The following is a 19,170-nucleotide window of genomic DNA, read 5'->3' on the forward strand; positions in this document are numbered from 1 at the left end:
TTTTTACTGACACCCAAGATTCCTGAAGAATGAACCATGTGACCTGTTGGACTTTTCAAAGCAGCAGCAACATTAAGAAGTTGCAAGGTTCATGCCTCATGGCTGCCTTCTGATCTCGCTTGAGTTCCTCTGTTTAGAAGACCCTAATTCGCTTCCAATACCAAACTTTCTCAAACCTGGCTTAACCTTCAAATAGAAGGAAGATGAAAGAGGGATTGGGAGCCACCCAAATATCAATAATAACTTTTTTTTAAGTCAAAATACTCAAAATCAACATTATTTTAATCAAAGAAAACATTTTGGGAAAGGAGATGAAAGCAACTTTCTTCAAGTAAAAATGTTTATCAATGAAATATATGATAATATATCCAACAATTTCGTATGTTACTAACATATGAAAATATTAGTAACAAAGAACATTCAAAGAAGATGAAGCTCACTCAACTGAAATAGTCCAGAATGTCTTCTGGCCTTTCTGTTAAGTTTGGAAAGTCAACATTTTTTCACTGAAAATCATTCTAGGAAACAAATCTTGAGTTCTTATTTTAGCCACATGTCACATTGATTTAAAATCTGGGGAGGAACCCTATTCAAATATTTTTTTCAAAACCCATGAAAGTTTTCGGGTTTTGATTTAAAGTTCATTATGTAAATATCTTACTTTTTTTCTTATTTTTAGTTGAAGTATAGTGGACATAACATATTAATTTCAGGGGTATATTAATTTTGGCTCAGGTCATGATCTCATGATTCATGAATTTGATCCCCACATGAGCTGTCAGTATGGAGCCTCATTGGGATTCTCCCTCTCCATCTCTCTCTGCAACCCACCCCCACTTTCTCACGATTCAAAAATTATATACATTACAAAATGCTCACCACAATAAGTGTAGTTACCATTTGTCACCATACAGTTATTAACGTATTATTGACTGTATTCCTTACGTTGTATTTATTATCCCTGTGACTTATTTATTCTATAACTTTTCCTTGAAAATCCTTTTGCCATTCAAATCCTTATCTTATGGGTTAAGGGGAACCATTTCCAGTTTGCTAATAATTTATGCGCTTTATAAAATGTTACCATTTTTAAGTGTTTTTAGTTTTTCACAAATCTATAAGGTGAGTAAAGGTAGCTTCATTGATGAATATTCCATTTGACCCTTGATATGATCCATTTTATTTTTTAAATATTTTTTCTTTATTTATTTACTTATTTGTGAGAGAACACAAGTGGGGCAGGGGCAGAGAGAGAGAGGGAAGGAGCATCCCAAGCAGGCTCCATGCTGAGTAGAGCCAGACGTGGGGCTCCAACTCATGAGCTGTGAGATCATGACCTGAGCAGATATCAAGAGTCAGGTGCTTAACCGACTGAGCCATCCAGGTGCCCCTGATATGCTCCATTTTTTAAAACAAATGTTTTTAACATTCATTTATTATTAAGAGACAGAGCGTGAACAGGGGAGGGGCAGACAGAGAGGGAGACACAGAATCAGAAGCAGTTTCCAGGCTCTGAGCTGTCAGTACAGAGCCCTATGCGGGGCTCAAGTTCACAAACCACAAGATCATGACCTGAGCCGAAGTCAGACGCCAAACTGACTGAGCAACCCAGGCGCCCCCTGATATGCTCCATTTTAAGAGCCACTTGTGTTCTAGGTATTGTTATTCTTAGATATCCTTTGTAATATCACATATATGCATATTAAAACATAACCACACTTCAGACCAGATATCAATGTGTGCTGTAAAGTGTTGACACTTAAAATTTTGTGTAATTTTTCCTTCAAAAGTACTATTTGAGCTATTAGTGAGTTACGTTTAATTTACGCCTGGTTTCTGTTTCTTGAAAATTATCGTACAGCCTTGGGAGTTCATGTTGAACCAAATATAACCTAGCCTTCAAATACTTTTCAAATATTAGAACTTCTTTTGAATATCATCTTCATAACTAACCACATTCACATGTTACATGTATAGATATCCAATCAAAAGTTTATTGATTTTCATTTTGTGATGGTAATTATATAGACTGATATTTTGTTTTGTTTATTACCATCTCAAGTATACCCACAGGCCCCTGAGAGGGTCTTGGGCCCTGTACATTAAGGCTATTGTGCCAAAACCCAAAACAGCCTGATCTCAAAGTGATTGAAGATATGGGTCCCTGAATACATTCTTGCCCAGAGTGTAACCCAGGGAGTACCTATGTTGCTTACACCTGTATTGTGGTGACTTGTGTACATCTTCGCATAGACATCCCCCCTACTCCATCCCCAAGGAATAGTGTGTTAAATACTGTATTTGTTTGCTCAGGCTGCCATAACAAAGGACCACAGACTGGTTGTCTAAGACAACAGAAAGGTATTATCCCACAGTTCTGGAGCCACAGAGTCACAGACCCAAGATATCAACACACTTGGTTCTTTCTGATGGTGGTGAGGGAGAATTGGTTCTCTCTCCTAGCTTTTGGAGGTTTGCTGGCAACCTTTGGCATTCCTTGGCTTCTGCCGTATCATTCTGATCTTCGCCTCCATTTTCGGTGTTCTTCCGGTGTGTCTAATTCCAAATTTCCCACTCTGGAGAGGATACCAGTCACGTCAAATTAGTGGCCCACCCAACCCCAGTATGACTTCAACCTCATTCAGCTAATTATAAGTACAATGACTCTATTTCTAAATAAAGTCATATTATTATTATTAATTATCATTTATTACTGAGGAATTGGTGGGGGAGGGGAGAAAGGATTCAACCCACAGCACATGCAGTTGATGTTGGATAAATTTGTGTGGTTTTTTTGTTTGTTTGTTTGTGTGTTCATTTGTTTTTTTGACGAGTGGTCTGTGTACAATAAACATTTACTTAATCACAGTGTGGTAACTGAGAAAAAAGAGCGCATTCAATGTCAGTGGTAGTACTAGGTAACCCACCACCACAAGCAAACTCTTGCCATCTTATGCCAAGACTTTCCTCCCCCAGCCAATGCATTGTGGCTGGTGGATTTGGGAAAGAGAAAGAATATGGTACCTCATCTTCTTTTGCACCAAAGCTCACGCCTGTTTAGATTATTCTATATTTTTTATGCTCCTTGGCATTAAAAAAAGAAGAAATGTTTCATTTTACTTACATTTCTTCTCTCTGGGATTCTCTCTGAAGATTTTCCAACCACTCAGAATGTTGTGCGTTAACAAGGGAAAGCCCAAATTAAAGGAAGCTAGTGGTTTGGCAGTTGGAAATCGTTAGAAATAGTTTTGCTAAAATATCTTTCCACTGCCATGTTTTAACTTGTCTTAATAGTACTGAATGCATCCTTTTACTAGCGGTGGAGGAGCCTATGACTATTTACCTGTCTGTTTGGTCCATCTATTATAAGGAACACAGAGGAAGGTATTCTTTCATTTTTAGGACACTGTTCATTTGCTGAGTGTGGATTAGTTAAAAACCAATTTTGGCTCACGTCAGTGGAAAGTCACTCAGTGGGGAGAGGAGAGGACGGTGTTTTTATTCCCTTATCTGTAGAATGAGTATTTAGTTTCCATGGTCATTGCAAGTTCACATCAACAGCAACAGTGTTGTGACAGAGTTCTACTTTTTATGCAAACTCCTGGCAAGCTGTTCTTTCATTTCACTTTTTTAAATGGGACAATTGAAAACGTGCCCATGTTGTTTTTGGGTGGGCCTGGGTTCACATGGAAGCTTGGCAACTCCATCGGTTGTGTTGTTTGAATCCTTTACAGCTTCAGTTTCACCAAGCACCAAGTGAAGACGAAGGACTTACCCCCCGGCATTGTAATAGTGAAGATTCTAAGTAAGGTCACATATAGAAATATATATAGTGCCTAATTTCTACTCATTAGGGAATGACTTGTTCTAGAGATATGCGGTCATTTCTTTCCCATTGAGATTTTAACAATTTTACCACACCGTATTCTGTTGAATTTCTGCTTTCCTATCGAAATCCCCTTTCTAATGTGGGAAGGTTCCTTCCATTATGCTATTGATTGCCATTTTTGTTTTGTGTGTTCTGTTTTCTCACTTGCAGATCGATTGCCTCTCTGTGATCTGTTTTTCTATGTACCAAATACTCTCTTGTTGCCAATTAATTCCTTCTGCTCTCTGGAAGATTTCCTCTAGTCTTTCTTCTCTTTAATTTGTGTTTTCCATAAAGCTGCTTTTGCTACTTACTAGTTCTAAATGGTAATTTTATTGGGCATGGTTAGTTGACTTCCTGGCATTCATTCCACCAACCCCTCACTGTGTGGGAGTCATGAGGTTTGTGTGTTTCATTCACTCGGCTCTCAACTCCAAGGATGGAACCTGAATGGTCTAAGCCCATAAAATATGATCCCTTTGGGATAACTGGTTCGGTGTTGGACGCTCAATCTGACTTACTTCAATCAGACCAGAGCCAAGTTGTTGAAAGGGAACTTTTCCTTCTTCTGGATAGTGTTTGGGGGTTATAAACGTAAATGATGCAACTACTTTAGCTATTTTGCTACCTTGAAAGAAGCTAAACTGAGACCAAATTAGCACTGACAAGGAAAGAAGTACCCAGAGAAAAATGGGAAAACCAGCAAGAGCTTTGATCAAACCCTCCCTGAAGTCTGCTCTAACCGAACTTTCAAGTTAAGTGAGACAATATATGTTCTCTAAAGGTTAAGTTACTTTGAGTTGGGTTTTTCTTTACCTAAAATTTACAACATTTTAACCTGTTTACTTTGCTATATTATCACTTTTATTTTGTTCTACCGACTTTAATTTGTTTACATTTAAGAGTTACGGTGTCCTTTTATCTAAATAAAAAGAGATGACAGCCATTTGCTAAAGTTATACTATATTTTCTAATAAAAAATCTTTAGGATAAGATTGCATCATTTCATTTACTGCTTTATAACACTTTTATCATTTCATAATAGCATAATAGATCTAGTTATTTTCCCGTTACCCCTTTTTTCAAAAGGATAATTTATAGAATCTTGTTCTAGTTAAAATTTCTTTATTGCTTTACATAGTCTTCAGCTATTTTTTTATTTTTTTTAACATTTATTTATTTTTGAGACAGAGAGAGACAGAGTATGAATGGGGGAGGGTAAGAGAGAGAGGGAGACACAGAATCGGAAGCAGGCTCCAGGCTCTGAGCCATCAGCCCAGAGCCCAATGCGGGGCTCGAACTCACGGACCGTAAGATCGTGACCTGAGCTGAAGTCGGGCGCTTAACCGACTGAGCCACCCAAGCACCCCAGTCTTCAGCTATTTTAATGCACCTTCATTTCACCATTTTAAAGGAAGAATTCGCAACCTTAAGTGGTCTGTGATGATTGCAGACTTTTATATCTTTATCGACCAGGCTTTGCGTTGCCTCGTTCCCATGTCTTAACATCTGCGAAGGCCCCATCCCTGTAATGTGATCTGAAATGAATCATCATTGCTTTCAAAATCACAACTCCTCCCTCTCCCAACTCTTCCCCTCCTCAGTGCTGCTTTATTTCCTTTTTACAGCACATATCACTCTCTAACGTAGTCTATGTTTTACTTTCACTATTTTTGCTGTTACCGTCTGTATTTTCCTATTAGATTGTAAGCTTTTCACATTCAGGACTTTTTCTCTTTTGTTCTACTGATGAACTCTAATATTGCCCAGAACATTTGAGGCCCCGAATGACCATGCGATGCATACATCAATGCATACACGCATACGTACATACATACTCCTGTCAATATTTTCATTTGTCTCATTTGTGTTATGTTTTACAAAGATAGGAATATATGATATACTTTTCCTTGTTTGTTTTTGTTTACTTGTTAATATAACTTAGGACCATGCCTTCACATGATTATGATAGCTCATTATTGTTATTTAAGGCACACAGTATTACAGAGTAAAGATCTGCCATAATTTATTAAATCTCTTCTGCTAATGGACATTAGGAATTTTTCCATATTTTTATAAATAATCACTTATTGCAATAAATCGTTAAGTACTGGGACTGTTGTGTTTAAGAGAGAGCATTCTGGCACTGAGAATGCTGAGGGAAGAAAAAAATTGATTTTTTTCCATAGGCAAATGAGCTGAGAATGTTTCATTTTCCACTTAATTCTTTCACTACTTTTGAAACTTTATGTTTTCATACACTTGAGGTCTTCTGCCTTTCATGTGCTGTGTAGTGATAAACATCCTTTGCTGTTTTTCTATTCATTATTTGTGTCTCTTAACTGTTGATAGAAAGTCTCTATTGGTGATATTATCTGTCTTTCAAGCATTGCAAATTTTTCCTTAGTCTATCACTTGTCCTTTGACATTGTGTTTTTTAACAAATTTTTGTGTGCTATAAGTAAGCTTAGGCTTAAGTAAGCTCTAGGCACAATGTAGGGCTTGAACTCACAGCCCCAAGATTAAGAGTCATCGCGGTCTACTGACTGAGCCAGCCAGGCACCGCCTATATATTTTTTAATGTCACTTCGAAAGTCGTTTTTACCTGGTCATTTAACATTTATAGCTAGTTCATTTAATGTAACTTGCGACTTCCTTTCTGTATATGTTAAATAAGATATGTTTATTTAAAAGCCACTTCAGGGGCTCCTGGGTGGTTCCGTTGGTTAAGCGTCAGACTTTGGCTCAGGTCATGATCTCATGATTCGTGAGTTTAAGCCCCACATCAGGCTCTCTCCTGTCAACTTGGGGTCCTCTGTCTCTCTCTCTCTCTGCCTTTCTCTCTCTCCCTCTCTCAAAAATAAACATTTAAAATTTTAAAGAAAAAAGCCACCTCAAATACAAAAAGATAACGTGTTCTTCTTAAAATAATTTACAGATAATATATTTATTTTAGATAAAAATATAGATGTACTAAAGATTTAGATTCACTTATTTGTGTAATCTTCTGCTGTTGTTCTTTACACAAAGCTCAGGTTTTATACATTTAAATATAGACCACTAAAGTACTGTAAGACTTGCTTGCTTTTACATTCCCTAGTGTTCTTGGGGTTTCAAAAAGAACACTTAAAATATTTTGCCCACTTTGGTTTATACGATAATAAAATTTAAAACTTTCAGGGTTAAGAGTAAAGTGAACAGCCCCAAAATTTCAATGGTTTGCCAAGATAAAAGATAATTTCTTCCTTACACAATAGTCCAACACGGATCTGATCTTTGAGATTAGACAGCTTTTCCCTCCAAGTGGCAATTTGGGGTTTGAGGTTTCTTTCATCCTTTGGCTCTGCCTTGCTCTACATTCTTGCAGTCCTTTTATTTAGCTGGCAGATGGAAATACAAATGCGGGATTGCTTGGGAATATTCATGGGCTTGCAAGCACCCTACTTCATTTCTAGGCATTCTTCGGCCACTCAGTGAGGGCTACTAAGTCATATGACCCACTCAACTAAAAAGCTGCCTGAAAGGGGTTTAATGAGCATGTATTCTCTGCCACAAAAATGCAGGTAAAAGTTGATAGAAATACTTCATTTTTCTTAAAATCTCATAATTATCTAAAAAATAAATTTAAAATTATTCAGAATGAAAGTCTAGGCCATGGTTCGAATGCATTCTTTTTTTTTTTTTCCTGCACAGTGTTTACGTGCACATCCCATTCAAAGACTCTCACCAATTAGTGATGTTGACTGGGGCTCTAACGATGTGCCCAATTTTATTTTATTTTTATTTTTTTTTTTAAAAACCAGACTTTTGGGGGGTGCCCCCAAGAAATCTGTATTTTTCTTTTTTTTTTTTTTAATTTTCTCTTTTTTTTTTTTTGAACGTTTATTTATTTTTGGGACAGAGAGAGACAGAGCATGAATGGGAAGGGGCAGAGAGAGAGGGAGACACAGAATCGGAAAGAGGCTCCAGGCTCTGAGCCATCAGCCCAGAGCCTGACGCGGGGCTCGAACTCACGGACCGCGAGATCGTGACCTGGCTGAAGTCGGACGCCTAACCGACTGCGCCACCCAGGTGCCCCAATGTGCCCAATTTTAATGACACCCTGGCAGCAGGGGAGGTACCAAAGAGAACATGGTTCATGACCATTGAAAATTAGTGTTGGAGACATTTTAAGTATTAGATACACAAAGATACCAGTTAATATTTGAGAGACTTTGATAAATGCTTTACGTTTAATCAAATAGCTTAAGATACAAACAAATATATCTGTATGTCTCTATGTGTACCCATAATTCTATTCCTATCTGTCTACCTAGCAAGACTAATTAATGAGTAAAGTGATCAGATCCTTTTATTTTAGTGTCTGGGCACATTAACACAAGCTACCAGGTAAACCCAGACTGATACCCGATCTCTGCAGACTTCTCTACTCAGAGCTGAACCACTGAGCTTTCATTTATACTTTTGGTTCTCTTCTATCTTTCTGATTGAAGCTACGGGCATTCAGGAGGAAGATGAGCAAGTCAAACTTACCCTTCATTTTTGGCAATAGGGGCCCCTTAACATTTTGCTATATTCTAAGACTTGTACTTTCCTAGTTTTAAGGTCCTAATCCTATCGTTGTATTGAGTGTTTGGCACTCTGCTACCTTATGATAATCATCCGCATTATGGTCTGACTGTGGAAACTTAGTCTACAGATGTCACTGTTGAAACAGGCTTTCCCTAAATTAGACCTTCCTCATGCCTACCAAAGTCACCTCCTCTGGCCACTAGTTGTCGTATTAAACTTCCAATTAATAACCTCTATCAGGCTCTGGTTCCTTAGGTTCTGACCCAATCCATGATCCTGTCTAATTCTAAACTCTTCCATCCTCCAATCTTCCAGTGCTTGTCTGGGCCATTTTCTTTCTCCAAGACTGCTCCAGGTCTCAGCCAAAAACGCTGTTTGTGTGTGTATATCTCTGAGTGTGTGTATGTGTGTGTTTACGGTAGTTGATAAAAAGCCATTATAAAAGAGACATTAATTTGGCTGCTTTTGCTCATTTATCTTCATGTGTTTATTTTCATTGCATATTCACTTGAAACAGCTTAACTTTCCTTGGGAATTTTTAAATTAAGTTACATTTTATTGGTTGCAACCACTGATAATCTCCCCCTTGTTTGTTTATGTTATTAAAGTCAGGGCTTCAAAGAACTCTGGGGGATATTAGTTTCAGTTTCAACATGCAGTTGAGGCCACCCATGCAATTGTTTATTTCCTCAAACATATTCGTTTGCTACTGTGTAGGGACGTGCCAGATACTTCTGAACCTAGACTAAACAGGTGCATAGCACCACATAGACTTGACTTCAGAAAGCATGGCAGGATCAAAAATACCCAGATATCCGATTTGTTGGATGTGTTCTAGTTCATCTCACATGACAGGCTAGAGATTCAGCAGTATTGCTACCATTGCTCCTGCTGATGGGACTGACCAAATTTTTAGACTCGTTATGGTTCTCCTCAAAGCTTCACTCTTGGAAGGCTACTAGAATAAACATTATGCTTCTTGAAAGCTTTACAACTGTTTGTCAAAGATTGTGTGCTAAAACTTAGAATACACATGCCTTGTTTTTGATCTGTTGTTCAATATGATTGTTCTTTGTAATTTATATCTCCGTCCTCCCTCTCATTTAAAATTCTAAGCCTGTTTATCCAACTTTCACTGTATACAACTGAGCTTCTATTTTCCCCACACTCACCCACCAAAATAAATCTACGTGATCTCTTCGCTGTTTATGCCTTTAACCCCAGCACCTACTATAGTATTTCCTTACAGCTCTCTTGAGTACCGTCCCTCCCATTCTTTGTTAACCAATGCTATTCACCTTTGTGGTCGCAGAATAAGTGACACTTATTAAAGAATGACTGTCTTGCATACCCCTTTCTAAATCAAATTCCTGTGTTTTATTTGCTTATTTCATTCACAGCTTTTATTCAAAGCGTGTATCTTAGTTTGAAATAGTATTTGTTACTGTTTGCAAAAATCTCTTCTAAATCCTCCACACTAAACGAAAGGTACTATGAGAGCTAATTTATTTGCTTTTTTAAATCATGTCATTCTATCATGAATAATATAAAGATATAATTATTTACCAACATGTTAAATGATGGCATCTCAAAGAGAACTTTGATCTAATAACACCTAACCCTCATCCAGTGTCACCCCGAGGACAGATATACCCCAATTCTTTCCTTTCCTCCGCAGCCTACCATATTCCTGCAGTTTTCACTATCCAAACAAGGGTCATCCACAGTACATTATTAAAATCTGAGGTGAGTCTTCCTAATCACCTGCTGGTAACTCTGATTCGCTGAACCCAATCAGATGCCAAAGAACAAGGGAGCCATTGATTCGTATTCACAAATGCCAGTCTCCTGAGATATATGGAAGGGTGGCAAAGAGAAAAAATAGAACTCAAAGAACAATGGTTATTTCTTTGTTAAAAAATAAAAAGACTTTGGAGTCCAATGGAGTTGGGTGCAAATGCCAAGTTCACTGCTTTTTCTCTGTAGACATTGCATAATCAATAAATGGATGAATAGATTTTCATATATATACACACACACAATGGGGATGCCAATACCTATCACATAAGGTTGCAGTCAGGCTGGAAACCTTATGTTCTAAAAGTCCTACATACAACAATGGCTGGCTTATAACATTTAATAAATGATAATCCACTTCCCTTCCCCTTTGGACTAATGTATTTTAAACTAGAAATATGAAGCAATTGGCTAGGTCACACTAATTAACCAGAATGGTTAAATGGATTATGGGTCAGTACTTAAGATTATCTGATCAAATACAAAAAATACAGTGTATTTTTATTTGATAAATCTGGCTAGCTTAGTTATACTTGTACCAGTTCCTTCAGGCGATTCATGATTATTTCACAGTATTTATAGAGTTGGGCTCAAATTTGAAAATTACAATGTATTTTTCTTATGTCTTGAAAATGTTTGCATGGACAAAACATACTGATTTAAACCAGAGATTCTTATTAAATACTTTTAAAAGAAGAAATAATTTCTATGTTATCAAATTCATCCATACAGCATTAGGTACTGGGTAATTGCCCTCTGCCACAATATTTAAAACACATTATCTCAAAACCAGAGTTCTATTATGACATCGGAATAATAAAAATCTGCTTTTAAATAAATCTGAAATTTTTAAAGGATTAAGAATTCATTATGTTTGTACCATTGCTTTTAGAAGGAAACTTAATTTAATCGTTATTAAACTATTATTAAAGCATTTATTAGCTTATACTTTAATTTAGAAACAAATACCCATATACTTTTGTCCAATTAATCAGCAAAAATGTTGCAACTGGGACCAAAATCAACATTAAGCTTATTCAGGGAAAAGCACATTAAGATTAAACTTACCAAGATAAAAGATTGCTTGTGCAATGTACCACATAACTGCATTGAGATTGGAAATTTTTCACTTGTAAGAAACAGGAGATATTTTCCCCAACTTTAAAACGTGATCCTATAAAATGATGATTTGAAATGCTTTACCTTGAATCACTGATTTCTGGAGAAAATATCATTCAAGATAATACTGTCCTCATAATAATTGTTTTCTTTAACAATAAATTAAGTGATCAAAAATGGTAGTGCATGTATACAGAATAAAGTCTTTCACTGTAAGTTGCAAGGGGGTACTAAAGATTTGTTTGTTTGCTTTTAAATAGAAGTTGATCATTTACCTGATGACTTGCCCTTAATATATTCATAAATATTAACTAGTACTAGGTTTGGAAATCAAAGACAGCAAACCCCAAATAATGTAGCCTAAACAACACAGAATTTTATTTTTCTCTTACACAAATGTAGTCAGTCCACAGTCCGTATTGAAGCTATACATTAACAGGAAAGAAGGAAATGTCTATCTTGGTTTGTAAGCTTAAGCACACAATTTTCACCTCCTGGTTTAAAATGGTTGCTCCAACTCCATCCATCATGTCACCATCCGCTCACAGATAGGAGGACAAGGGTAGGAGAAGGCAAATCACTCCCTTTAGGAAAACTTCCTAGAAGTTACTCCCACTTCTTCCACTTTTGTCACAAATTGGCCAAAATTTAGTCACATAGCCACCAGACCCAATATATCTGAGAGGTTGGGGAATCCTTATCCCAGTAGTCATGGTGGCCAACTATTCTTATCACCGAAGAAGAGGAGAATGAATATTGAGCAGAAGCAGCATTCAAGCTCTGCCACATACCTGCACACTAAAAAAGCTTTCAACTTGAGGTAGCAAGATCTAATGTTTGAGCTGACTTTCATCAGTAAAAGTTAAGCATCTATTTCCTACCATCTCTCCTGCATATTGATACTTCTAAGGCTGCTTTGAAGTGTGGGCAACAGACACAGAGGGGATCCTGAGTTAGCTACACTGAATCACTTTAAGATTTCCACAAGCATAAGAACCATTTCCTTTTCTTCCTTTGGGTGTTGCATGTCTGTAACTGGAACTTGGAACAGTGGAAGCCAAACTGATATCATCTTGAGGGTAAAGACCACCCAGGGAGGTGCAAAAAGCCAAGATGATCTGAGCAAAATGGAGCTGCATCTTTCAACTACAATGGGGGAGCCTCTTCACACCTGGAGATACATGATGATAACTTTCCTTCATGTAATGTCAGTCTAGTTTAGTCAGGGTTTTCTGGTACTTGCATCCAAGGCAATCTGGCTCATGCAAATTCATGTCAATACATTTATGACTTACTGATTTCATACTCCCATTTACATTTTTTTTGCCAGTTCTTTTTTCTTATGTTAAATAAAATAGAATATATATCCAATATCCAGATACTCCGTATGTATTTATGGCATGCAGCTTCTAGAAAGATAGTGCTTATCTGCCTACCTTTTACATAAATACATATTATAAATATACATATAAGCATATATATATATACATATATATATATATATATATATTATGTGATATATATATATGAGGGTCTTGGTAAGGACTACAGAAGTCTTGAACTAGCCCATTATATATTGTTTGTGCATAATGGGAATGCAAAAACTATAAAGGCTCATCATTACTCTGGCCAATATCCTTCCTTGTAGTCAATTAAAATATTTCCTTGAAAAAACTACAGTGGCTTCCCCACTCAAGGAGAAGCTAATGTAACTTAAGATATAATGGAAGTTGGAGACTTTAGAAGGTTTTTTTTTATTAACTAATGACTTCTTCAAGAAGCAATAATAACAGAAATGTACACCATCCAAAATAATGGTAATGTATCATCTGAGGAAACTAGTTTAATACTCCAAGAGACAGGTGATTTCCTGATTCCTCCTGCTTCTCTTATTTCTTTATGTCCCATCCATCATTCTTTTACTATCTTTTTCTTTTTCTTATCTTTTTTCTTCCTTCCTTCCTTCGTCTCTTTCTTTCTTTCTTTCTTTCTTTCTTTCTTTCTCTTCCTCTATAGTTCTCCATTACATTTCTGTTTTCTCCGTACATGTGGCCAACATATGTTCATGCTGTTTTCTCATCCCGGTCATATTGTATCTATTCAATCTTCAAAAACAAATTCAAATAATGTTATCCTTAATTCTCCTAAACTGAAACAATTGCCCACATCTCTGGACTCTCTTTGTATACTATCACATATCAATCAGAAGCATATATCATGTTCTACCTTGACTTAGATTCTGTCATTGGTATGTAAAAACTTTGAAACATACCAAATTATTGTATTCTGCACACTTAAGCACTCATATTGATTAAAATACATTTTTACATTAAAGGCTTTCCAAACTACAAATCTGCAAGTTTTATGATTGCACAATTAAAAATTTCATATTAAGTTACTCTTGATTTCAATTTATCTTTGGACTATTTCCTTCCCTGCGGATTATTAGGTATCTATAAAAACCCACGCATAAATTTTGATGAAAAGAGGATAAATGTTATGAAGCAAAATCTCTTGGTCCAGAAATTCTGAGTTTTGCCTTCTTGCTTTATATGTTTATTGTCTTAGGTTGTGCATAAGCCCTCTGTTAGTTTTCTTATCTGTGAAATGGGTAGAGCCTGTAATTCAGGGTAATTATGATCCATTGGGTTATATGTTACAACAGTGAACATTTCTTGAAGACTTATTTTATGCCAGGCATTGTTTAAACCTTTGCAAAAGTCAACTGGTTTTATAATTCCAGTAACACTTTGAGAGAAGTACTGTTATTATCTCATTGTATGTATGAGGAACGAAACCTCAGGAATATTAATGACTTGTTCATTTTCACTATGCAGAGTAATAGCCGAGTGGACATTCAAATTCATAGCATCTGACTCCAGAGTTATGTTCTTAATCAGAATCTCAAATCTGTTTACTCAGAAAGATGTTTTGATATATCATTGTATAAATATTTATATGTGGCCCTTTGAGAGCCATGGTTGGTGACATAATACAACTTAGGACCTTTGAGTGTGCAATAGTGAAGCAGCTATGATTTTTCTTGAATGACAAGATGGCCTCTCTGCCATATTAATGGCATTGCTTCTTAACTTCTTTGATTATTCTTATTTGGTAAGCATAGCCTAAAAGTGACCACAATAGTTCTACCATGCTTTTGTGAGGAATCAGAGACAAATGGAAGAGCTGGGAAACTACTATTTTCTTTACTCAGACTCATTCTTTACTCATATATCTTATGCAATTCTTGTTTCTGGTTCAGTAAAAACCAAAGATCAAGCAACTCAAGTCTGATCAGTATTTGTGCCAGTTTGCAGACTCAAACACTCCATGATTGGATCCAGATGAGTCCCTTGAAATTCATTTCAATCCCATTTGTGCCCAGCACTATTTCATGTGGTCTTTGTTTTAAATAAAAATTATTGGGATCTGTACTCATTGGCTTATACTTTTATTACAGAGAACCCCACAATTAAGAAATATTTTGACAAAAATACCAAGAAGCATATCTCCAAAACTAATATTTTACCTAAGACCCAATCCTATAAGTCTACCAAGTCAACCTTCCTACTTGGTTATCCCAACATAACTTAAAAAATAAACCCAATTCAAACCTATACTCAATATTTCTACTCCTTTCCCTGCTCCATCCCCATTATTTTTTTTTTATTATTTTGTTTTCTGACATTTGAAATCTTAGGAATTTAAATCCTCCCTCATTTTTGATCACAGAATCATAGAATTTTATAAAGTACCAGAAATAACAACGATAATCTAATCCATCTGAAGATCAGGAAAACAAAGCTTTTAAATAGCTATTAATTTTGCAATGTCTACATTAAGAGGAAATTGCATTTTTTCTCCTCATTCTATTTCTGTTGCTACTATCATAAGACCATTCCTTTATTCCTCAAGTAGATATTACTGCAATGATCATGTGATTAATAAAGCTAGCTTCTCTTTCAATTATGAGAAGAAAATGACACCTAATATTTTCCTATTGTAAGTATGTTGTGTGGCTTATTAATTTTCACAAATGTTGAATGTAAATTTATCTCAAAAGCGTTGCTGATGTCTAATCTTATATGGGAATATAAAGTGATACAAAAGATTTATCTGGAAACATTCATTCATTAGTTGAGATTGAAATTACTATTTGAATTTTAGTAGAACAAGGACTATAACATGACTATAAAATGAATGATGAATATAGATGCAAAATAAGATAGGGTGGAGGACCCCATTATGAAAAACCAGGCAATAAAAAGGTATAAAGGTATAAAGGAATTTACTGGTGAGGAAACATTGGGTGAGCAGGCAGAGACTGGCTGTAAGAAGAGTTTGTTCACTAGCACCTTGGGTAGGACTGTCCAAATTCTAGTATGGGACTTATACTTCCAAATTTGCAAATACAGTTACTATGACCAGACATGGTTAAACTCTTCCTCTTGGTTGGAAGACTAAATTTCTAGTCTCAAAATGAAGAAATGAATCTATAATTGATAATTTTGTAGTTATTCCAATTTACAAGCCAATTAAAATATATAGTCATTTGGTATGCCTTATGTTGTTTGGCCTTTTTGTTTATTTAAACAAGATAATGTGATTGACTATATTTATAAATTTGATTTGATAATATGTAGTTAGGTACTTGGAAAGATCTTACTTATTGGATTTATAAGTATACCATGTCAGGAATTATAAATGCTTGAGAAAATTAGTAATACCAAGTAAATAAATATAATTTGAAATGCTTACTAAAATTGATTAACTAACTTTAAAAATAGGATTATTTTAACCAAATTTAGTTAGCTGAGGATTTAATTTAACATTAAGAAATAACTGAAAAAAATGGCTCAAATATTTTTTTAACTTTTTACAGACTAAAAATTCATAAGAAAACCAAACACTTTAAATTTGCATATTTTCAAAAGAATACTGATTAATTCAATGGTGTTTAAAACTCAAAAGTATCAAATAAGGTTGATTGAACACATATCTGTTAAAAATAAAAAATATACTTTTAAACCCATTAAAAATGACTTTCATACAAATATAAAAGGCCAACAATGTTAAAATTTTTACTCAACTTATTAAATGAAGAGTGAAAAAGTCAGATGCTATGATTAATTCAAAGAGCATTTAAGAAGCTAACAGTGATTACTATGCATAATTTTAACTTTATATATGTTTGCTTTTTATTTTTCTATGCTGTATAGTGACTGTATTTCATAGTCGTGTGAATGAACATGTTAAATTTTTTTTTAAGTTTATTCTACTATTGTTATTATTATTTGAATGAGAAACAGAGCATAAGCAGGGGAGGAGCATAGAGAGAGAGAACACAGAATCCAAAATAGTCTCTGGCTCTGAGCTGTCAGCACAGAGCCCAATGCGGCTCAAGCTCACCAACCATGAGATCATGACCTGAGTCAAAGTCAGATGCTTAACTGGTTGACCGAGCCACCCAGTCGTCCCAACATGTTAAATCTTCTTACTTTAAGAGAGTATTTAAAAAAAGATGTGTGTGTCAACCAAAAAGAATGAAATCTTGCCATTTGCAACTACGTGGATGGAACTAGAGGGTATTATGCTAAGTGAAATCAGTCAGAGAAAGACAAAATGACTTCACTCATATGAGGAATTTAAGAGACAAAACAGGTGAACATAAGGGAAGGGAAGCAAAAATAATATAAAAACAGGGAGGGGGACAAAACCAAACAGACTCATAAATATGGAGAACAAACTGAGGGTTCCTAGAGGGGTTGTGTGAGGGGGGATGGGCTAAATGGGTAAGGGGCACTGAGGAATCTACTCCTGAAATCATTGTTGCACTAGATGCTAAATAACTTGGATGTAAATTAAAAAAATAAAATAAAAACAAAACATTAAAAATTTTTTTAAAAAGGTGTGTAGTTAAAAAAAAAGTTGTTTTATGTGTTTTTGTGAAGGCTATAAACATTTGGGCCTATCTGTTCTATTAATAGATTTGTTGACTGGACAAAATTTTATAATTAACATGGAACATCATTAAGTCTGGGGCTTGCATTCGATAGGAAATATTAAATTAAACTAAGAACTTTACCCAAGATCATTTGTTCTCACACATTATTCGTACACACCAGATTTGCTAAAACCCAACTCCTGAGACCTATTCTTAGAGTTTCTAAACCTGAGATTTTGCATTTCTCTTAAGTTTCCATGTCATGTTAAAACTGTTAAAGTCTAGAAAATACACTTTTAGAATTAGTGCCCTTTATAAAGTCAGGATGGCCTTTACCTCCTTATGCCGCTAAAAGTAAATGTGCTCACCTTTTAGCCTATTTTCAAATTTTGCATAATTTTTCCAATGTAGATAATGTTGTATATATCTGTAATTATTATAAATTCTCTCCAGGAGAAAAAAAAACAAGTAAACATCAATAAAAAAATATCCTAAAATACACACCTGTTCTCAGCGACATGGTTATTGTGTCAGTTATCAATTTCTTGCCTTTCAACTCCAAATTCACTATTCATTGGCTGCTCTCAGAAAAAGAAATATATGGACTCTTTAAAGAGCTTCTAGAATGTAAAGATATGTCAGGAGGGAGGGAAGGAGATACACTGGAAGTGGAAAGAGTTTCTTTCCTGGTTCCAGTGTGCTCTGTCATCAGACAATGTCAGTGAGGCACAGCTTCTCCATCACCTGGTTCCTACAGTGCATAAAGAACAGCAGCACCCAGTGGCCATCAACTCCCCCTTGAACCTCTCTCATGTGGTTTTATAGTAGGATGTCTCTGGACAGACATCTTGTTATGAATGGCTGTCCAAGATGCCCTAGAAAGTGGAATTCTTTCCAACCAAGGGGGGCATAATTCTAGCAATTTTTGTCAATAAAACACCTCAGGAACTTCTCTGATAGCCAATGAGCCATGTTCTTATCCTCTGCAACAAGGCTTGGATCTCATCTTATTGAGGAAGAACAATCTTCTTGGGCGGTCTATTTTAACCATGGGTTTTGGAGAGCACTTCCTTACCCTTTTATCTGCTAGTCCTATATTCTATAGAGTTCTTTCATTTCTTACTATTCTTCCCCTTAATACAGCAGTCCCCTGTTATAGTGAATAATTCTTTCATTAAGCTGTGTCTGTTCAAATTACTGTGTAGTTTTCTTCTCCTTGGATTTGACCCCAACTGATAGAGTGGTATTCAATACTTACTGTAAAATAAATTAAGAAACCCATTCCTTTAGTCTCTAAGTATTTGAGTTTAAAAATTTTGGGGATTTCATTATGCCTTAATTTTAAGATTCACAACCTATATTAAGAAACTAAAGAAACATTTAAACTTGTTTTTCCCATGATACCAGTTTAAGGACAGATAAAGAAATTCAGGTAACTGAGTCCTTACTCACTCAAAATAATCACTGAAAACCTAGCAACTTCCAGTCTTAGAACTCTACTGTTCACCATCCCAACACACACACACATACACACACACACACACACACACACACACACAAAATCTCCATATCACTACCACTATTCAACAAAAAAAATCCATTCTCTGAAGTATAGTAAAACAATGTTATCCTAAGTTACCTTTTATGAAACCTACTAATTATGATAATCCCTCACTCTCTGTGTCCTTTTCAATTAACTCCCTTTCCTGACTATGAAAACAATATGGGCTCTTGTAAAATGTTTCAAAAATAAACAGATAAAGAAATTAAAAGTTACATATATACTCATAATTCAAAGAAAACCAATGTTACTATTTTGGGTTATTTGTTCTCTAATTAGTATCAACATTTTGAGTTATTTCCTCTTTGT

The sequence above is a fragment of the Prionailurus viverrinus genome, chromosome C2, assembly GCF_022837055.1.
Source record: "Prionailurus viverrinus isolate Anna chromosome C2, UM_Priviv_1.0, whole genome shotgun sequence".
NCBI classification, from domain to species: domain Eukaryota; kingdom Metazoa; phylum Chordata; class Mammalia; order Carnivora; family Felidae; genus Prionailurus; species Prionailurus viverrinus.